General features: G+C 39.0%; 1 long non-coding RNA gene across 2 annotated transcripts; it reads left to right on the top strand.

Moving 5' to 3' along the window:
* Positions 1-567: 567 nt before the first annotated feature.
* LOC140162700 (uncharacterized) lies at positions 568-7,984 on the top strand. Of its 2 annotated transcripts, none has more exons than XR_011860333.1 (3): positions 568-689; positions 5,606-5,794; positions 6,817-7,983. It is a non-coding gene; the product is annotated as an uncharacterized lncRNA (long non-coding RNA). The 2 variants fall into 2 exon arrangements; XR_011860334.1 differs by having other exon boundaries at positions 572-689; positions 5,578-5,794; positions 6,817-7,984.
* Positions 7,985-8,531: the final 547 nt, after the last annotated feature.

Raw genomic sequence — 8,531 nt, 5'->3', positions numbered from 1 at the left:
GTGGTTAGTACGCGTTCGTGGAAAAATATACCTAATTTTAACAGAGTCTGAAGTCGTGCTAAAATTGAGCTTGAAATTCCCCTGGACAAGAAACTCACTGCTAATTTTTTTTTTTTTTGACGAGTTGTCAGGCATAAGCCTTTATTATACATATTACGGAAACCACATAGTATACATATTTAAATAATTAAATCACACATTTTCAGAGCACACAGATTATTGCATTACACTATATAAAATATACAAGTATAAGAAATTAAGGGAAGTAGAATGGGCTAGGTCCAAGACCCCTCCAATAATTTTTCCAAAAAAATTTTTTGCCTTATTTTGTTTAAGTGGATCATAAACTATCAGGTCAGCCAGATAAAATTATAAATTTCCTTTTGAAATGCGAATTTGAGGGAATTTCATCTCTTTCAATTAAAAACGAAATTTATGGCAGCATTGGCTTTCTATACATAGTCTCCTCTGCAACCAGTTTGGTTACGCTCCCTCATGCTCCCTCTGCTTGTCGCTGATGTAGAGACTATAAGCAAAAATTCAGCTGTGCTGTGGCTGTACGTACTGATACCCGTAAGCATCATCGGCTATTCTGTCTAAATTCTAGTGAAATTCATCCACCAATATTACTTTTCGATCACGGAGAAAGAAAGAGGCGTCTTTAGCAGCTAGGCCTATATCCTTTTGAAGTAAGTACTTCTACAAATATCAAAGTGTGACGTGTTTTCAGTTAAGCTTATACTAGTAGGTATCCCAGGCAAACCTTAGTTAACACATTGCTATAATGCTAGTCAGCCAAATTCGCCGAAAATGTCAATGCAAATTTACATAGAAATTTAAAACAACTGGCCGAGGAGGGAAACCTACAGGCTGAGTCAAAAAGAAGTAAACTCATGTTTGAGGGGCTGTAACTCGAGATCTGTAAGGAATCTGCTAAAAATGAAAATACCACTGGAAAGAGCAAAGTCTACACGTCTAATTAAAACAAGGAATTGTTGCAATTGCTCACAACAAACCCAAGTTATACTCATTTGAATACAACCACCCATTTTTGTAGCTGCACATGGTTTCACTTCCCAAGTAGGGGCCTGCCTATTATATTGATTGGTCAGGCGCGATATTCAAATGCAAATGAAAATATGTGGCAGGTGTGGTTTCGATCAATAATTCCTATATGTTAAAGGGCTCTTTTCAATGTGAATTTTACCTCATTGCACTACATTATAATAAAACGGGCCAAATGACAACATGGCACTACAATTTACCGTATGGGAGCGCACCACGTTTCTGTCGATGAAGTATCATGAAACTAAGAGTCCCCCTGAAGTTCAGCGTCTTTTTCGTCTCCAATTTCCCACAGCTAACCGGGTTTCATGTAAGGTAGCAGTATATAAGAATGTGAACAAGCTCAATGTGCATGGAACACTAAGGAACAGACAGCTGGAAGCTTCAGGCAGACCACGAACTGCTGGATCACACGTGAACATTGCTAGAGTTAGACATGGGTTACCGCAACACCAAAGATCAGCTCAATTATTTACCCAACATTCCCCAATCAAGCTTCTGCCGGATCGTTCGTAAAGACTTGAATTGGTATCCCTACCGTAAACAATAGTACCGTCATGGACTTTGTTGAATATTAATTAAAAGCAAAAGTTGTCTTTTCAACAATAAATCCTGTTAGCACTTTGCTGATTCGTCGAAATTGAAATAGATTAAAATCAATCAACCGTGTGCAGCTACAAAAATGGGTAGTTGTGTTCAAATGAGTATAACTTTAGTTTGCTGTGACCAATTGCAACAATTCCTCTTTTTATTTAGACGTGTAGACTTTGCTCTTTCCAGTGGTATTTTCATTTTTAGCAGATTCCTTACAGATCTCGAGTTACAGCCCCTCAAACATGAGTTTACTTCTTTTTGACTCAGCCTGTACATAAATATGTTTTCTATACTTATGGTGATAAGACAATCGCACATGGAATTTTAGAGGGAGTTTGATAGCAGTTCCATTAAAAAAAAGCTGCTATAAATGAGACTAAAGCCTCCAGCATACTTTAATTTCCTGCCGCTTGCCGCAGGACGTTTCAACCAATGACATGCCTTTATTGTGTCCGTTTGTCTGCAATGCGCGTGCGCCAAGCCGCTCAGTGGCAAGCGGCAGGGTAGTATGAAACCAGCATAAAGCTGGTTTCATACTTTCTGCCGCTGAGCGGCATGACGCTTCATCATGCCGCTTGTACTTTTCTGCAAGCGGAGCGGCACACCGCTAAGCGGCAGCGGCATGACTCTGAAAGCTACTCTTGCCGCTCAGCACCGCTCCAAAATCGTATTTTGTTCTCATACGTCAGAGCGGCACCGCTCCGAGTTGACTTGAATTCAACTCCCAGCGGTGCTGCCACGGCGGCAAAGCGGTGGAGTGATCGATATATCGGCTTGCCGCTGGTCACCGCTAGCGTTTTTAGTGAGATTGGGCAGTGAAGCAAAATCATCTTCAGAGCGGCAAAGCGGCAAGCGGCAGGAAAGTATGAAACCAGCATAAGACTTCCATGACTAAGATCTAGAAACACCCCGAAATGCCGTTTTGGGGAATTTTGCTAGCTGAATCTTTTTGATGAAAGTCAATCTTTGACAAGATGTACTTTTGCTACGGAAAGTGCTATGAAAAAAGGGTTTCAGTTTTGGCTTTGTTTACTCAAGGGCTTTAATTTGATATATAAAATGATGCAGTTTGATGGCAAATTTGAATTCACCTAGCATACCTATAACTTATAGTACATGTATTTATAGCATCATAGCATGCTAATTATACATGTATGGTGTAGTACTAGTAGGTATGAAAGGTGAATTAAAATTTGCCATCAAACTGCATCCTTTTTGTCATAGCACTTTCGACTTTCCGTAGCAAAGTTACATATTGTCAAAGATTGACTTTCATCAAAAAGATTCAGCCGGGGATTCAGCTAACAAAACAGCATTTCTGTGGTGTTTCTAGATCTTAGTCTCATGATGATAGCAGCTTTTCTATGTGGAACTGCTATCAAAATCCCTCTAAAATTACATGTGTGAGTGTCTCATCACCATAAAAAATCATTTGGGTCAAGTGAAGTATAGACAACATATTTATGTAGGTTTCCTTGACCTAGCTGTTCTTTACATTTCTAAGTAAATATCTATTGTGTTTGGGCCCTGGTCTAGGCGAATTTGGCTGACAAGCAAATGTGTTAACTAAGGTTTGCCTCTCATACCTACTTATAGGGAGCGATCGTTATTTACGACAGGGGATGGTCATTTTGAGGATCGAGGTACCCAAAATTTTTGGGGATCTTGAGGGGAACACAAATTTTTTTGTTGAACCAGAGAGGGAAATGTTGTTAAAGACCCATTCAGTGATCCGAGCGTTTACAAAAATGAAAATGATTTATAAATTGCTTAAAAGTCAAGGATAAGTCATTCAAATTAGGGGGCTGGCATTTTCTTCGGAACGGGCTCCGCACACTTTCTCCGTGTCATAGTTCCAGCGACAAATAATTTTTCTTGAGTCTGTGTAGTTGGAAGGTGGGGGTCATAAAAATTTTGACCCGCGATAGGGGGTCATACAAAAATTTGCCCGCGATAGGGGGGTCATAAAAAAATTGACTCTGGTCACCGACATATTTGGGACCCCCCCCCCTTCCGAAGAAAATGCCAGCCCCCCTATCATGTGGTATTTTTGAAATGACAAATTTGGCAAAAAATGAAGAAAACGGCATTGCTGGAAGGCTGTGGAAGCCCCATTCAAATACATGTCGCTATAATTTAGAATTACAGATCCGTGTAAAATGTATATATTGTCTTAAAATACATGGCTTTCGGCTGAACCACTCGCAGGCTATGTTTACATTTTTATCTATGACAATTAACAAAGGTACCAAAATCTGAATTAAGATTTTTTTCGATCTTCCGGATGAGCAAATCACTGAATGGAGAAATTCGGGAAAAAAAGGGGAAAATCTGGTTTAATTCCCATTCATGTAAGCTGAAAGACTAAGGTCATCGTCCCCTTCGTGTCCGAGGGGTGAGATGGAACAGCTAAATATCGCCAATTAAGCAACCAATGGGAAGAATGGATCTAAGTGAGAAATATCCCACCGTCAGGCGTTGATCCGGGCCTTTATCATATGGGTGTCTATCGTGCTACAGTGGGAATTTATTGTGTACATTTTACAATAAGCCCAATCAGCATTGGAAGTTTGCAATGCATTGTGGGACAGTTTTTGCATTGTTATGACACTTTGTCCGATGCTCTTCCGCTACGTGTTTCATGACTGCTTATAGTCCAACTAGTGATTTAGTGAAGACTAGTAGAGTATCGGTATTCTATAAAAAAAATGTCAGTATGATAATACAGTCTGTGCTGACGAAACTAAGTTGGACATAACTATGTTGTACCCAATGGGGGGAATCACAAAACATGTCACAAAATAACTACATGTAGTACCTCTTGGTAAAACAATTCAAACAGTTTGATTTTTAATATTAGGGGAATAAATTCCTAATATTTACAATTTGAGCAAATTGGAGCTTTTTACATGGAGAAAATTGAACTGAAAGGCCCTGTACAAACCAATAGGGATTTCACAAGGTGTCCCTTTTGACAGACTGATCGACTGAGAGAATAACATTTTCATGAATTGATGGGGGGGGAATGTAAAATTAGCATTGTTAGTAGTTTTCGGTCTTTTCCAACAGTGCTTGAGGAAAGGAGGGACCCTCTGAGGGATGAACCTTTACAGAATTAGAACCTTGGGGATGGAACAGCCAAATGAAATCCTGGGAAAAAATTACCATTGTGATAATAGCGATCCATTGCAAGTTACTCAAGGCAATCAAATGATGAAGCATGACACAGTGTAAAGCAATGGATGTTCAGAAGTAAACACAGCTGATCACGACAGGCGATCACATAAAACATGTTGTTAAAATTGCACTTCAACTATTTCAAACTAGGCAATTTGCTCTACAATATACAATTCATCCAAATCAAATCACTATTAAATCAAAATCAACAAAGTTTGCACAAAATTACCACAAAAAGTGGAAAATGTTTGGAATATTTGAGTTAAAAGTGGAGGGAGGGGCAAGAAAAATATATTTTGGGAAAGTGCCCTATGTCCCCCCTAGTGCCACCACTGTTTAGAAGGTGATTTTATTCACACATTTGATCAATTTAGTTGTACGGTTGTCATTCAAAAGTTTCTTTAGGTGTGGTTATTAGGGAGGGAACTAATTATGGTGAATACAGTGGGCTACTTGTATGACCTTGGCAGCTAAATAAATTTGAGGAACATTTTAAACTTCCATTCAATCTTTTAGGGGCCTGTCATTTTCTTTGGAAATGGGGGCCCCACATTTACAAAAAGTCGGCATCAATACAATTGCGACCCCCTCTATCTCGGCAACAAAATTTTATGACCACCACTACCAATACACCTTACCCCCCTAAAAAGGCTAAAATTTTTGACCCCCGTATATTTGAGTCCCCCCTTCCGAAGAAAATGACAGCCCACAATTTTGGCAGTAAGTGTTATAATTATACAGAATTGTTTTACTGTTTTACTACTTCCAGATGGCAGAGCTTACTCCAGGCATATGGCAGTGGTCAATGTGTTTCAAGTATACTGGATATGGAGAAGACATAAATAGTTTGCAAAACTATGTAGAATGGATGATTTTTACAGTGGGGCAGAACAGGTTTAGATGTGATCAAACAAGACCATGAATGGCACACACCACTGACACTAGAAAGCCATTGTAGGTAAGAACAGTTATTCAGTATATAGCTACATGTATGGGGTTGTGGTGCCCAGGGCAAGGATACAAACTTTTCACAGCTTGTACCTCAATAGATACACTACAAAAAGAAACATTAATAACAGGTACCGGTATTTCATTTGGTTTATGTAATTTGAGAAAGTTTATATTTTCATCAACACCTTTTTAATCTATCATCATTTCAAAACCTGGCGCCCAGGGCATGTGTCACCCTGCCCCCTAGCTATGCCACTGCATGTCTCTGATTGCCATGGTTGCTTATCAAAACTGAGATAAATTTTGGCCCTTACTGGGATATGGCTTTTTTCTCTTGTGTGCAAAATATTACATCCCAAGTTCACGATGAGTACAAGCATGGTGTACATACGGACAGGGGTAAAACGTGGAATTATATAGGTAAATACCATAATTAACACTTGGTAATTTTGTGGATTGCAGTTAATACAAATAACTAGAAGCAAAATCAGTTTTCCGGAACCAGGAAAGGTGGGGCTGGGTGGCACCCCCCCAATTAAAGCGCCACAGTATCTTAACTCCATTTGTGGTGAAAATGAGATTTTGATAATGATATGAAAATTAAGCTGTCAGTGCCTACTTTTAATGGACACAAAATCATATGTACATCATGGTTTGTATTTACACAGTACACTCAAACTAGTTATTTCATACCTGCCAACTGTCCCTATTTAATAGGGACTGTCCCTATTTTTACAGAAACAAATAGCATAAAAGAGAGCAATTTTACCATGTGTCCCTATTTTTGCAAACATATGACTGCAGTAAGGTATAGAAAATTCAGGAATGTCCCTATTTTCAGATTTTTTCTCACATTTGTCCCTATTTGTGAGGTCTTAGGGTTGGCAGGTATGCTATTTTGAGTTAAGATGTTGTGTTGCTGAGCCCTTGATTTCTTGTTGACAATTTACACATTGATTTGGAAATAGTGTTTTAGGAATTTCACAGAGGTATATGTCAATAATAATTGTATTTTTGTTCTGTCCACAGCACGCACACTTCACACTTGCTTCAAAACTGGATGTGGATACTGTTACAAAAGCCGGCATCTTAAAAATAAGGAATACATTTACAGGGGTTGCTATCCCACAAAACTTGGAGCTACTTTCCTAAAGCCACACCAAGCTTCACCACTTTCTTCTTCTTCTTCTTGGATACCGCTTTACAATGATTAAGTTTGGATTTGTCAAATGAGCTACTAGGAGCAGCTTGAACTATTAAAAGCATTCATATGATCAAGGTTAAACTTGGCTTTTGCTTTCATCAGGCATCATTGTGAACTGATGGTGGTGACAAATTGAACGCATGAATAGTGAGACAATGGAAAACCTTTTTGATGCATGTTTTATAAAGTGAAAGTTGACTTTACATTTGTGAGCAAAAGGTGAAAGTAAGCTGAGGTGAAGCTTGACCTCAATCATGACAATATAAGTGGTTGAGGTGAACAAGGTTGAATGCTTCAGGTTGGCTTAAACATGCTGAATGACCTTTACATTAAAGGCGACTGTTTTGTGAATTTATGGGCTGTCATTTTCTTCAGAAAGGTTCATGAATATACTTGGGGTCATAAAAATTGTATACCAAAGAATAGTGAGGGTCAAATTTTTTTACACCAAAAATAGGAGATACCAAAAATAGGAAGGTTATAAAATTACTACAGTTTCTGTGAAAGAAGAACAGCACTTGTTTACATTTTGAGAGTGTGCACGGTGTAAACACAGAAGTAGGGTTCTGATTAGCTGATTCAATCATCTGACAATCATAACAACAGATGCGGTAATCTGATTGGCCAATTACGCATCAAAACGTTGTTTGGCACAAACAAAGCTCTGCATTATGTCCCTCATTAACGGGTGCTCGCATCAATCTGAGCAAGCTGCCATACTTCTCTGAAACCGAGTGTAAGGGCATGTGACTATTAAACATTTTGGGTGCCGGACTGCCCTACATGCATATTTACACTCTCCACCACACATTTTGCACCATCTTTAGTTACAACGACAAATGTTTCCGTATTGTGGTCACCTTTCCATCAAGCACACATTTCTTGACTTTTTTGGGAAAATTTGTTTCTGGTATGCGTGCAGAAGGGTGGTCATAAAAATATTCTGCCTAAAATTGGGGAGGGGGGGGGGGGGCCACAAAATGTTCAGCCCACGATGGAGGGGGTTCATACAAATTGCCTCTGGTCACCAACATAATCATGACCCCTCCCTGCCCGAAGAAAATAACAGCCCCTTAGCAGCCACATATATCTGGCTACACACCTGGTCAACTTAACAACCAAAAGTTAATGGTAAACTTATTTTGTTATACCTTGTATATATCCCTTTTGTAGGCATTCTGTATTATCATTAGTAGTTATATCAATGCTATTGTTGATAGTCAAGTAATTGCCATATTAATGAGTGTATTTTTGTATTGCACAGAGCATACTCAGCACAGTGCATGCTCCTCTGTGCATGTAGCATGCTGACAAGGGCATTTTGTGTGTATTGCGTGGTTTGAATTAACCATTTTATTTTAGGAGCTTCAACAAACATGTATTTATAATAGAAGTCAGAAATTAATCAACTATTTGGCATGTGACGATCATTAAACTCACCACAGCCTTTGATAAGGTTTAAAAACAGACCAAAGTGAGGTTGATTCATCTGGTGCCTGGAGAAATGGAATTACAGACACTTCACCCAAGCAAAAGAAGT

Source organism: Amphiura filiformis, chromosome 10 (genome assembly GCF_039555335.1).
Source record: "Amphiura filiformis chromosome 10, Afil_fr2py, whole genome shotgun sequence".
Lineage (NCBI taxonomy): Eukaryota > Metazoa > Echinodermata > Ophiuroidea > Amphilepidida > Amphiuridae > Amphiura > Amphiura filiformis.
Note: the sequence above shows the minus strand (reverse complement) of the source record. Positions and strands in the feature narration are given on the sequence as shown.